Below are 12,398 nucleotides of genomic sequence, written 5' to 3'. Positions count from 1 at the left end.
TCCTGTCCTTTCTCCAGGAAAAAGTTTAGCAGCGACATTATTCAAGGAAAATATTTTTCTATATGTTTATTACTTCCTGCCATACCTTTTTCAGTAGCATAAAAAGCTCTTATTTTACCTCCTGTAAACATCTCTAAAATTTCTATCTTCTTTATAAGATCTCTTCCTAAGAACTGTAGGTTATACACAGAGGGACAGCACAGTGCAGTGGTTATGGGCATGTTCTCTCAAGCCAGATGCCTGGGTTCAAATCCTGGCTCCATCCAAGAGTTCAGGTAGATGACTTTAGACAAGTAACTTAACCTCTTTCTGTCTTAGTTTCTGCATCTATAAAATGGGGATAATATAACGGAACTAACCTTGATGCGTTTCTGTGAGCATTAAATACGTAAGTATTTATAAAGGATTTTAAATAGCACCTGGCACATGGTAAACATTATATGTGTTTTGTAAAAATTTTAAAAAGATGAAGAATGTATATTTAATTTACTTTTTCAAGCTTAATTAAATTGGTAGCATAATGTTTCTTGTTTTAAAAAAGTGAAAAATCTGATGAGAAAAAATATTGCCTTATCACTTAGTCTCACTGCCTAAGACTACCAAGTAGATAGTAGTGCAAACTAGCCAACTTCTTCTGTAATCTACACCACACTGAGCCACTAACAGTTTCACCTCTTTGAAAGTCCAGAGACCTTTACTAAACCCAGCAGACTAAGCTCTGTCTCACAATACCTTTGCTTATTTTTTAAACCATTATTTCTATGTAAAGGAGGAGCAAAAAAATTCTCAACCCTTGAAGACATACCCTTTTTCAGCAATAAATGGATAATTCTAATGAAGTGATATTATTCACACTTTATAAATACTTAGCAGTCAGTCATGTGCTACCTCTGATTCTTAGAAATTTAGATCAAGAGGGGCACTTTAGCTTACTTAGTTCAAGCCTCTCACTTTACAGGAAAAAGAGACTTCATTGAAACAGGTATCAGGTGGGTTTTCTAAGATCACAGTCAATTAGCGAAGAATTTGGGCCAAAGTGGTGGTGAACGTGCCTTTTGGAGACAGGCAGCAGTGCATTTAATTTCTAACTTTCCCATTTTTGTACCACTGAGCACATCTTAATCTTATTTCCCTCAACCCTAAGAAAGATAATGAGATATTTGTAGATGAGATCATTGTAGAGCCATCAACACATTGGCTGGCTTGTAGCAAAGTCTCAATAAACAGCAGTACCTTCAAAGTCTGTTCAACACAATGTGGTTCATTAATGCACAGTTGGCATCTTAATCTGATGGGCAAATGATGACTGAGTCAACCATTCATACTTATATTTACATATAGCTCAGGTCCTGTAAATAAACCTGCAGAGTCAAGTTTTATCTTGTCCACTTTGTGTTACCCAGCTCTCGTACAGGAAATGCAGTGTATTTAATATTGATGACTCTGTGTGTGTCATTTAATCGTCTCTATTGATTGGATTTCATCAGAGTGTGGGGCTTGGACCAAGCTTTGATTAGACTGTAAGAATTCTTTGCCGTTTCTTTTTCCCTACACCATATCAATGTACCTTCTGGTGTGATATCACTTTCACAATCAATATCTGGAAAAAGCCCTGCACACAGGCCTCCAGGAAAAGAGAGCAGGCACTGCCTCTAAGTCCCCTTATACACATAGATTAAACCTCTCCAATTGAAAAAGGTTTATTGCATGTTTTAGAGCAGGATAGAGCGAGAAAAAAAAGACCCGGAGGAGTCTCCATAGATTTCTTGTGTAATTTGCGCATCATTTTTTATTTAAAAGTGTCAAATTCTCCCTTTTAATGTTGGTTGACATTTGAGAATGGATCATTTTTATCAGTTAAATTTTACAGTTTCAATCTAGTGTTTTTTTCCCTAGATGTAATAATAGTCTATAAATATATTATTTGGGCAAATTGATATCTTAGACAGACTATTCTTGTCCAAATTCATTTTGCATGGATTTTACTGCTGTGAAACATCCACTGGGCCTCCCTGACTAATCTTCCACTGAGGCAAAGTTTATTTTTCTATTTGCCAAAGTTGTTTCACCAGGAATCCACAGAGCTCAGGCTCCAGATTTAAATAACAAAAACTAAACAGCATTAAGTACAAATGTGTCTCTTTATACTAGGTTTATGGAGTTTGTGGTGGTGTCTTAATGCTGACTGGGAAAGGGGCTGGGATAAAATGTTTATTTATCTGTCCTCTGAAGCATGGAATTTTCTCAGAAGTCAGTTGCTGGGATCTTGTTGATCAGGGTTGTACTGAAACCCCTGAAAGTAGATGAAGCTATTTCAATAATGTTATAGTATTTTAAGTACAAAAACCCTGAGGTTTGGAAATAATATATTCTATCAGGTAAAATGTAAATTCCCAATAAAGCAAGTGACCTGGCATCAAGACACTCAGAGTTACATCCCGAGATGGAAATTTTCTGAGGTAGAGTGGTAGGGACAAGTGAGTAAGGAACATGAAATCTGTTCTTTACTACCCCTTTCTGCTTTTTTGCAACAACTCTCACTTTTTGTAACTTCATAATCTCCTTCTGCAGTTTCTTTTATTCTTGTGTTCTTCCTTTTGTCATATGTTACTTTAGAAAAGCACTTTGCAAACTAAGGACTGTGAGCCAAATTCTGCTGTGTGTTGTACAAATAAAGTTTTATTGGAACATAGCCATGTCCACTCATTTAAATATTGTCTATGATTGCTTTCCCACCACAATGGATGTGTGGCAGAAATGAATAGTTGTGACAGAAACCATGTGGCTACCACACTTGAAAATATTTGTTATCTGGCCCTTTACAGAAACAATTAGTAGAACCTTGTTTTAAGACAAGTTTTCATTGTGAAAGCACAAGTTTTATGTGGGAGAAATTGGAGGGGAACTCAGTTCTTCTGCAAAACACCATCTTGTTCTCTGGTAATAACTGTATTTTCTATATCCTATTTCTAATGTTATAAGTGTTTGACTGTCATTTCTATGGGCATTTTCATATAATGTTCTAAATACCAGGAGATATTAAGTTGCTGAAAATGTATAACTGTATATTTGGCTATTGCAAGTTCCTTAATGACATCATAAGTTAATCTTTTAAAAATATCTCTCCTGACTTCCCCCTCTCCCCATGAAATGGTTAAAGTGTGTGGTTACCTCTGAAGGGAGAAAAGGTATGTAGTTTTATATGTATTTTTAATCTTTTGAATTTTGTTTTTTAAATCATGTACACAGATATATTTGTTTAAAACATGCTTTAATATTTCACAAATTTTATTACAGATTCTGGTCATTTTATTAATATAGGGTATTGTCTTTTTCTACACTGAACAGGATAGGCTATCATATGAAAATTAGTTTGTAACACAATCATTTTCACATAAATATTTTCTGTGGTTTGAATGTGTTTTCCTAATTTCATGTGTTGGAAACTTAATCCCCAAATTCATATGTTGGTTGGAGATGGGGCCTTTGGGAAGTAATTAGGGTTAGATAAGATTATCAAGGTGAGGCGTCCATGATGGCACTGGTGGCTTTTTAAGAAGAGGAAGAGAGACCTGAGCTGACATGTTCTTACCATGTGATGCCTCCTGCCATGTCACAATGCAGCAGGAGGTCCCTCATCAGATGCGGCCCCTAAACCTTGAGCTCCCCGGCCTCCAAAAGTGTAAGAAATAAACTTCTTTTCTTTATAAATTACCTGGTCTCAGGTATTCTGTCACAACAACATAAAATGGACTTCAACAATATTCACTTATACTTATTTACAGTTAGAAATGGTGTGTGTATGTGTGTGTACTTGTGCATGTCTATGTTCTTGTTGATCAGATCCTGCAGTTAAACATAAAATGGACTTCAACAATATTCACTTATACTTATTTACAGTTAGAAATGGTGTGTGTGTGTGTGTGTACTTGTGCATGTCTATGTTCTTGTTGATCAGATCCTGCAGTTAATGAGAACCAGAAAGAGAGGACAGCAGAAGGATCATGGGACAGCAGCCTCACCACAGGATGGATGTAGGACATAGAAAAGGGGCTGGGTGGGAGTTGTGAGCTTTCATCAGTAGTTTGATTTAAGATGAAAATTCTAAAATGTTCTGGTGTTGGAAGCAGGGTCAGAGCCAGGCTTTGTGGTGTATGAAGTTCATACAATTTTGGGGCCCCTCTTTAAGAGAAAAAATATATAAAATTACACATATAAAATTGGGATACCTTTACTCCCATGTTTATTGCAGCACTATTTACAATAGCCAAGAGCTGGAACCAGACCAAATGTCCATCATCAGATGAGTGGAAAAGGAAACTGTGGTATATCTACACAATGGATTACTACTTTGCTATAAAAAAGAATGAAATACTACCATTCACTGCAACATGAATGGACTTAGAGAAAATTATATTAAGTGAAACAAGACAGGTGCAGAAAGAGAAATACCACATGTTCTTACTTATTTGTGGGAGCTAAAAATAAATAAATAAATAAATAAATAAATATACAAACAAATAAATGGTGTGTGGGGGGGGAGAAGACACAACAATCACAACAATTCCTTGAACTTGTTAAGACAAGTGAACAGATATGATATAGATGGGGGGAGGGGAGAGAGAGGGGGAAAGAGGAATGGGTAAAGGGACACAAAGAGGAATGGGTAACTTCTCAATATACAACGAAATAAAATAAAATAAAATAATAAAACGTAAATAAAATTAGTACAGAGTTTTGAAAGGGGCCTTAAAACTTATGTTTCTTTGGCTTTGTAGTAGGTCTGCTACTGCTTCTGCTTGGAGACTTACACTGTAACCACACTTTTCTGTTAGGACTAAATGCCCCTGTGGGTAGTTCCTAGGGAGCCTGACTCTTAAATATCCTGGGAAGAGGTAAAGCTAAAGCCATGTTGACAGAGGAAATGTGTCTCTTCTCTCAGGTCTCTGGAGGTCGGTCCAGACTCCAAGGTCCAGACACACTAGAACTCTTCTGGTTGTGGAGCTGAGTGGAGTTCTGTCACCTGGAGAAAGACTGGGATCCAATCAAGCTAGTGCCACTGAGGACCTGGAGGTGGATCCAAGCCTGAGAGAGGCCACCAATGGTAGTAGTAGTGACTCCAGGCTGAACGTCCCTGTCCTTATCTTCAAACCTCGAGAGAAGATGAGAAGAGGGGCAGGTGAACTTCTGCTCTTCTGTAAAGAATCCAGGGGAGAGCCCACTTTGCACTCAGGATGTGTGGTACATGGAGGCACTGCTCATCCCCTAGGTTGGCCTTGGGCACAGAGGCAGGGATGGGACATATTGGCCAGGATAAAAGAACATGAGGGACCTAATTCTGAGTAGACAAGAGATGGCAACATACAGAAAATAATTGGGAAACATTCTGAGGCAGAAATAAGTTCCCACTTGAACATATTGGGTCTCAAGCTCACCCTCATTTGAGCACTTATCAAGTGCATCACAATTTTTAGGAACAAGTTGTGGGCCTGGTACATAAACAGTCAAAGCAAATGAACACTAAATATCCATCCTTACATTTCCTGTCACTGAGTCTTTGCCCCTGAGTTCCTTCTTTCCTGCTTACCATCCACTCATCTGCTCTTCTCCAATTTATCTGCATTGGATGAAAATGACTTGACCTACGAAGTTCAGCTCAACTGGCCATAAAATCTGAAAATATTCCCTAATTTCCCCAGTCACAATGGTCTTTCTTTTTAAAGCATTTTGTCTACCTCTCTTTATGGCTCTTCACACTGTCACTTAGAAGTGTGGTCAGTTTTGTATGCATCTGGAGTAGCATCTTTTATCTGCATGGATGAGAAAGTCATTTAGATCACCTTAGATCTTTTTGGTTTTGCTTCTTTGAACATTAGTTCATATCCTTCATGTTCATTATACTGTAGACCATTAAGCTATTTTATGGGCAAGAGAGAAGTTCAAGTACAGCACGAGTTGCCAAAAGGATTATGAAGTTCATTTTGATTGATCAATAATTAACTGTACCTTGTGAAATTACAGGCTTGACTAACTGTGGAACGTATTGTAGTGAACAGCCCAAGCTGCTAGAAAGGACAGAGAAGACAGAAGAAAAGCGATGGAAACTGAAACATCTGTCCCCTTTATGCTGCGAGAGCTGGTAAGCAAGATCTCGCTGGTGCCTTCTCTATCTAACGTACAAACAGCATAAAGCAGGGATTGGATTGATATGGGACACTACAGAAGACGCTTGCTTATAATTATTTCTAGCACTTTTTTGAAGCTTAGGGATAAAACATTTCCAATTATTCATCAAGCTCTTGGAACTCATAGGCCTCTATAATAGGGATTTAGCAGAGCAACAAATAGCACACAAGGATACAGATGAAAGAAAGGAATGTGAAGGGATTATTACCATAAAAAAGCAAATGATTATTTGATGGTATTACAACAATACAGGGAGTCATAGACAGATAGAAAAATAGTGCTAATTGATGAATGCATAGCTGTTTAGCATTGATTTGGATTATGTCATAGCTATGAAATAAGCATTACCTGTCATTTTCTTTTCACAAGGAAATGTCAAGAGAATATATATACATATATAAATATATAGTTGGAAAAGGTGCCTACATTAGACTGTTGATTATTCTAATTTTTAAAATATTTTGCAGAAACACTCTTTAGTAATTTCTGACAGGCTTAATCTACCCAAAATACATGATAGTTTTTATTACTCCTTTATGGCTTACACTTGCCTACTTCTAAAGAGTTTTTTTTGTTGTTGTTAGTGGCTGGCCACAGGGCTCAAACCCTGGACCTCGGTGTTATCAGCTACACTCTAACCCTCTGAGCTAACCAGACAGCCTCTACACAGATTTTGAGCATTGCTTACAACAGATCATTTTGAATCTAAAACAAAGCATGGGACTATCTCAACTCCTGTAATTCCTCTACAACCTTTTTCTCCTTTTCTAGTACAGAGAAAAGTTATCTATACATAATGACAATGATAGCAGAGATATACTTTTACAACTTTCATTTGGCAGAGTTTTTGGTGCTGGGTGGTCTCAAAGTGTAAGAGAGGGAAGGCGAAATTGCTTTCTAGCCACACATAGCTGGCTGTCCTTTCGACTGTATTCTTCAGGCCAGGGAATAGATGGCTATTTAAAAATATATTGAATTTAAATTTTTTTTAGTGCCTCTGATTACATGTAAAATTTCTATTTATTTTTCAATAAAATAAAACATTTTAAGAAAAATGTTACAAAGAAATTCAGATTGAATGGGAGCTCCGTTTGCTCCAGCTTGTCCTTCAGAGGGCAAAGAGCTGTTCAAAGGGACTAGGCAATTAAGGTCTTTGAGGTTTTATATAATTTTATTTTCACTTTTAAAAGTCTTTGTTCTATATATCTCAAATTTCTTATTGAGATAGGCATAGTTTACTTGCTGGAGTAACCAAGCATGTAAGACTAATGATGGCAAAGCGTGATGAAATAAATCAGTTTGCTACCTGGTAATGTGGTGCTTTAAAGGATTTAGAGAGTCAAATTTGCAGTTTAGGAAGGCACACATTTATAAATTAAGATATATCTGCCACAAATGTATTGATGCCAGTTAAAAAATATTAACTCTGCAAATATGCATAATTGTCATTCTAACCACAGGAACCCTTCCAAAGTCACTTTTTTTTTTGTGGCGGGGTGGTGGGGGCAGTTAAAAGGGTGATATCATATTGTAGAACCTAAGAAGAACTGACACTTTTAGAATAGCAGATAGGTCAAGAAATACATGTGTATGAAATATAATTCCAACTTCTTCTTGGACAGGGAGAGCATTTAAAGTGAGGGGGAACAAAAAGAAAGAAAAGGTATCTAATCATTTTCTATGAATATCTTTCCTGAAATTGGAAATAGGAAAAATATTTCAGTTTTATACTGATTTTCTTATGGCTTTTGGAAGTTATTTATTTACATTAGACTAAAATAAATACCACAATAAAGTTTTTGTTTACTATGATTTAAAGTAAAGTAAATGTTTTATGACCAGGATTTAAAGTTACGTATGTGACTGCAAATAATTCTTACAAATGAATATTTTCCTGTTTTGCTCTTATACTAAACAAATCTGCAGCATGTTACTTTAAAAATGAAATAAAGCTTGTGTTCACAAGTTTTTGTTTACTATGATTTAAAGTAAAGTAAATGTTTTATGACCAGGATTTAAAGTTACATATGTGACTGCAAATAATTCTTAGAAATGAATATTTTCCTGTTTTGCTCTTATACTAAACAAATCTGCAGCATGTTACTTTAAAAATGAAATAAAGCTTGTGTTCACAGTGACAGTCAATAACACTACAGCATAATAATCAATTGCTATTTGTAGCAGCAGGACTAGCAGTGGGGGCAGATCAGTGCAAATTACTGTCACTGTGTGCTGTCATGTATGCAGCGAGCCTGTAGAACCCAAGACAAATGAGGCCCTATTCAATGGAATGAGACAGTACTTAGTCATACCTGCACAACAGCAAAGCAATGCGTGCTGGCACCAAATATAGCAGGAAAGTGGATATAAATCTAAAACATTGATGGGTAGGAAAAATAAATTAATCCAGCTAAGAGTTCTGCTCCAAAGATTTAAAGTTAAATGTTCATACTTTTTTCTATGAGCTGGAAATAGGTGGATTACAGGTATCTAGGGATCTACAAAAAGGTTAGATGGCTTTTTAGTGAACACCAGAGAAATCTGTGTTGTGCTTTACTCCAGTACTGCAGAGAGATGACTCTAAAACCACATATTGAGTGTAAATCATTCATTATGGCCAATTCTAATGACAAATTGAAATAAGAGTTTATTTCACATATAAATAAGAAATAACTTAAAAAGTGGGGAAAACCATGTTTAGCAGTATCATTCATCATTGAACTATTTTAAAAATCTATTTTATTTTTATATTTAATTCAAAGAAAGAAAAGAGGTCTGTAGTCTCTCTTAGGGAAACCCTTAAATCTTTTAAGCAAAGGAAGCAAGCAGATAATTTCTAGACCTGTTGACTTTCTACCTTGGTGTCTTTGTTTGATGAATTAGGACAAATTGCCTTCTCTTTGCAGGCAAGTAGTACAGACAGCAACATGGAAGAGAGGAACTAGTTTCCTTATTCAAATCTACTCATGACTATATTTACAGAAACCAGGTTGTGCAAACTGATGGCACCCTAATCCCTCCATTTCTAACACGCCTCAGTAGTTAATTAAGTCTACAGAGAGGTGTATTTACTCATTCTGGAGAAAAATACTTCAAATGTTACCCTGAACAGGATGAGGACTGGCTATGTACTTTACTGCACCATATGCAAAATGAATCTGTGGGGCCTGTTGTTCAAAAATAGTAGAGAATTTCAAGATAGCAACAACAGAACATTAAATCAAAGTTGGGGCCCTTCGAAGTGTGGGGCCCCTTGCAACTGCATGAAGCCAGCCCTCAATAGGATAGTTTATCTTCCTACTCTTCAACATCAGAGAAAACACTAGCCTAGTTTGGTTTATGTTACTTAATCAACCCTTGACAAACTGATTTCTAGAACAAGGGTTGCAGACTGATATGCTTCAGGCTAAAGTGGGACTAGAGACATAATTCGTTTAACCTGGCAGGTGACAATTATGGGTCAAGACTGAGTGACAGTCCTGATCTCTTTGGATGAGAATTACTCTCTCCAGTTCTTAACAGTTCCTGTTATTCTTTATTGTTTTATAACAAACCATTTTTGCCCTTTAAATTTCCTGTCTGGCTCCTGTTGACCTTTGAGTTTGCCACCGATGAAATGGTAATCAAAATCTTTAGCCAGAATTCCATGCTCCTAAAAGCAGTGCAAATAATAGTAATAAAAGCTTCATACTGATTAAACTACATGGATATTAAGAAAATATTTGCTAAAACACAAATAAGTTAATAGTATTGATGAAATGTATATTCTGTAAACTGTGCTCTAAGGAAAAGTTAGCATTAACTCAGTACCCCTTTAATGAAACCTGTTGGGACCAAATGCCATTATCTACTTCACCCTGTTTACTTTACTGGTCTAGATAGAAAAAACCCTCAAAATTCACTTACCGATATGCAGAGCCATTTACAATTCTGAAATCACATTAAAAGCAACTAACAAACACCAAGGTGGGGCGGCGGGGTTGGGGGAGAAAAGACACGAGTACAATAAAAAGAAATTGAAGTGATCCTCAGAAGCAAACTGTGATAAACGAAAATAGCAACTCTCTTCCCAAGTACTAGCACGATGATTTTATCAAATATACCTATTTAGAAATGTGACAATTCACTTACTTGTTAAACATGCTGTAGAAAAATTATAATTTTCTAAAAGGGACTAAATGACCTGAAAAATAATGCACCTAAGATTCAAGAAAACATTTCTGCCAAATATGACAATCATTTGAGTTCTAGATAGTGAATCTTATTGGTAGTTCATGTTGTTAATGGCTTAGAAGTATTACCCTGTTTTACTTGTATAACCCCATCAACGGTGGAATCCAACTGCAAACTGCATTTTTACTGATTTCTACTTGCCATATTTATTCCGAGATAGAAAGTGTATGCCAATTTAACTGTGGTTACTCTTAACTTCTGAGCTAAGCTCACATATATGGGAAGATGAACAAATCCCACTACATTTTTCTGTAAATGATCATATTTGACTACTTCAAGTTTGCTAACTAGTGAAATAAAGGTTAGCTTAAACTTTTAGTCTCTGCCGCATATTACTGATAAAAGCTGTTTGCCTTGTTTGAAGCATCTGGAAAAAAGAATGCACATAGCAATACCCTCGAGTCAATGTTATGCTATAGTCAGTCACTCTTCCTGTGATGTCGGGTTTGTATAATTTCGTATTATATGCTTTTTTTTTTCTTAATTCTGTCTCTGTACCCCAAACTGTAATTTTATTCAAAGAAATATCTACCATGTAACCCAGCATGGTTTAAAACTATCTTTAGGATATCACTCTAAAATATTATTGGTGTTTACCTAGCAGAGGACAGATATGGCTACTGCTACCATTATTGCAATTTTCCTTAAGATGTCTCTTTTTAATGGTGGAAACTGTATAAAGACTTTGAATCTTTCTGCTTGAAATATTTGCCACAGAGCTTAAGCCCCATGTGTCAGAGAAAGAACTTATATCTTTCTTTCTTTTTTTTACAGAATAAATTCAAGGTTGAGTATTCTGAGTCACAGAAAATGTTTCCCATGGAGAAATCTATCTCATGATGGTGTGATTCACTTGGCCCAGGGATGCTATAAAGACAGCATATTTATCTGGGCTGTTTGCTTTTCATGAGGTAGTCTAGGTATGTGTACTCTCTTTTCTTGATTGCCATTTTTCTATATTGATCTCCTTTTACAATTGGTGAGTTCCATGTCATATTTTCTATAACATCTCTTGAGTAAGAAAGTTGACGTATGGAAACATATATAGAACTTGGGCTTGATGAGAATGCAATACTGTTAAATGAAAATGTGCTTTGCACACATTCTTTCATTATGCAGAACCTTCTGGAACCAAATGGGCCTGGGATGAGGCTGGACTTTGCAACTCTGTGGTTGACTAACCTGAACAAATCTACATGCCTAATAAGTGTCAGGGCAAAGATCTGCAGCTATGCTCAGAGGCCTCAACTCTTTCCATTATGCCATGCTGTCTTTCTGCAGGCTGTATAAGTGATACTCCTCTGTACTTTGAAAGCCTTATGAGTAAATGACCCAGATGACGTCTTTGAGGGTTTTTTACCTTGGGTTCAGGGCAAAGTTTATAGGACTGGGAATTCAAAATACAAATAGCTTCCCTTTCCCTCATAACTCCAAAATGAAATTAAAACAAATTACTTTGGATTATAGATTCTCAAAAAAGAAACAAATAGCATATAAAGAAGTTGATAACAGGGATTTTTTTTAAGTGCCCTTCTCAAGGTATCAAAGAATTTATTTAGATTACATGTAATTGCCTACAATTGAAATTTAGTATATTCTTCTGAATCATAAGATAAATATTAAACATTTCTCTTTATATTTTTAAATTTTAAGTATAATTATTTGAAAACCATTTATTCATTCAACAAATATTTGTGAAGGGATAGTATGCATACAACAATGAATGACAAATTGTCTTCTCCTCTGTTTGCTAACACTGGTTAATAAAGTACCTGTTAATCAAAATACTAATTATATAGTTCTGTTCCTAAAATCTTCTGGAAACATGATAGTGTAGAGAATTTAAGATAACACATGTGAAGAAAAAACACTCATATTCTGGTTTATTAAATTGCAGGTACAGATATCAATCTCATGGTTATCTCAGGTATGCAGTTTCTTATTTTGTAGGTACTTAAAAAATAAAATGCAAACTCAGT

The 12,398-nt window shown here is 35.9% G+C and overlaps 1 pseudogene; it reads left to right on the top strand.

Annotated features, from left to right (window-relative positions):
• The first annotated feature begins 3,618 nt into the window (after positions 1–3,618).
• Positions 3,619–12,398, top strand: part of LOC103591289 — a 10,840-nt pseudogene continuing 2,060 nt past the window's right edge.

The sequence above is a fragment of the Galeopterus variegatus genome, unplaced genomic scaffold (assembly GCF_000696425.1).
Source record: "Galeopterus variegatus unplaced genomic scaffold, G_variegatus-3.0.2 Scaffold957, whole genome shotgun sequence".
In the NCBI taxonomy this organism is placed as follows: Eukaryota; Metazoa; Chordata; class Mammalia; order Dermoptera; family Cynocephalidae; genus Galeopterus; species Galeopterus variegatus.
Note: the sequence above shows the minus strand (reverse complement) of the source record. Positions and strands in the feature narration are given on the sequence as shown.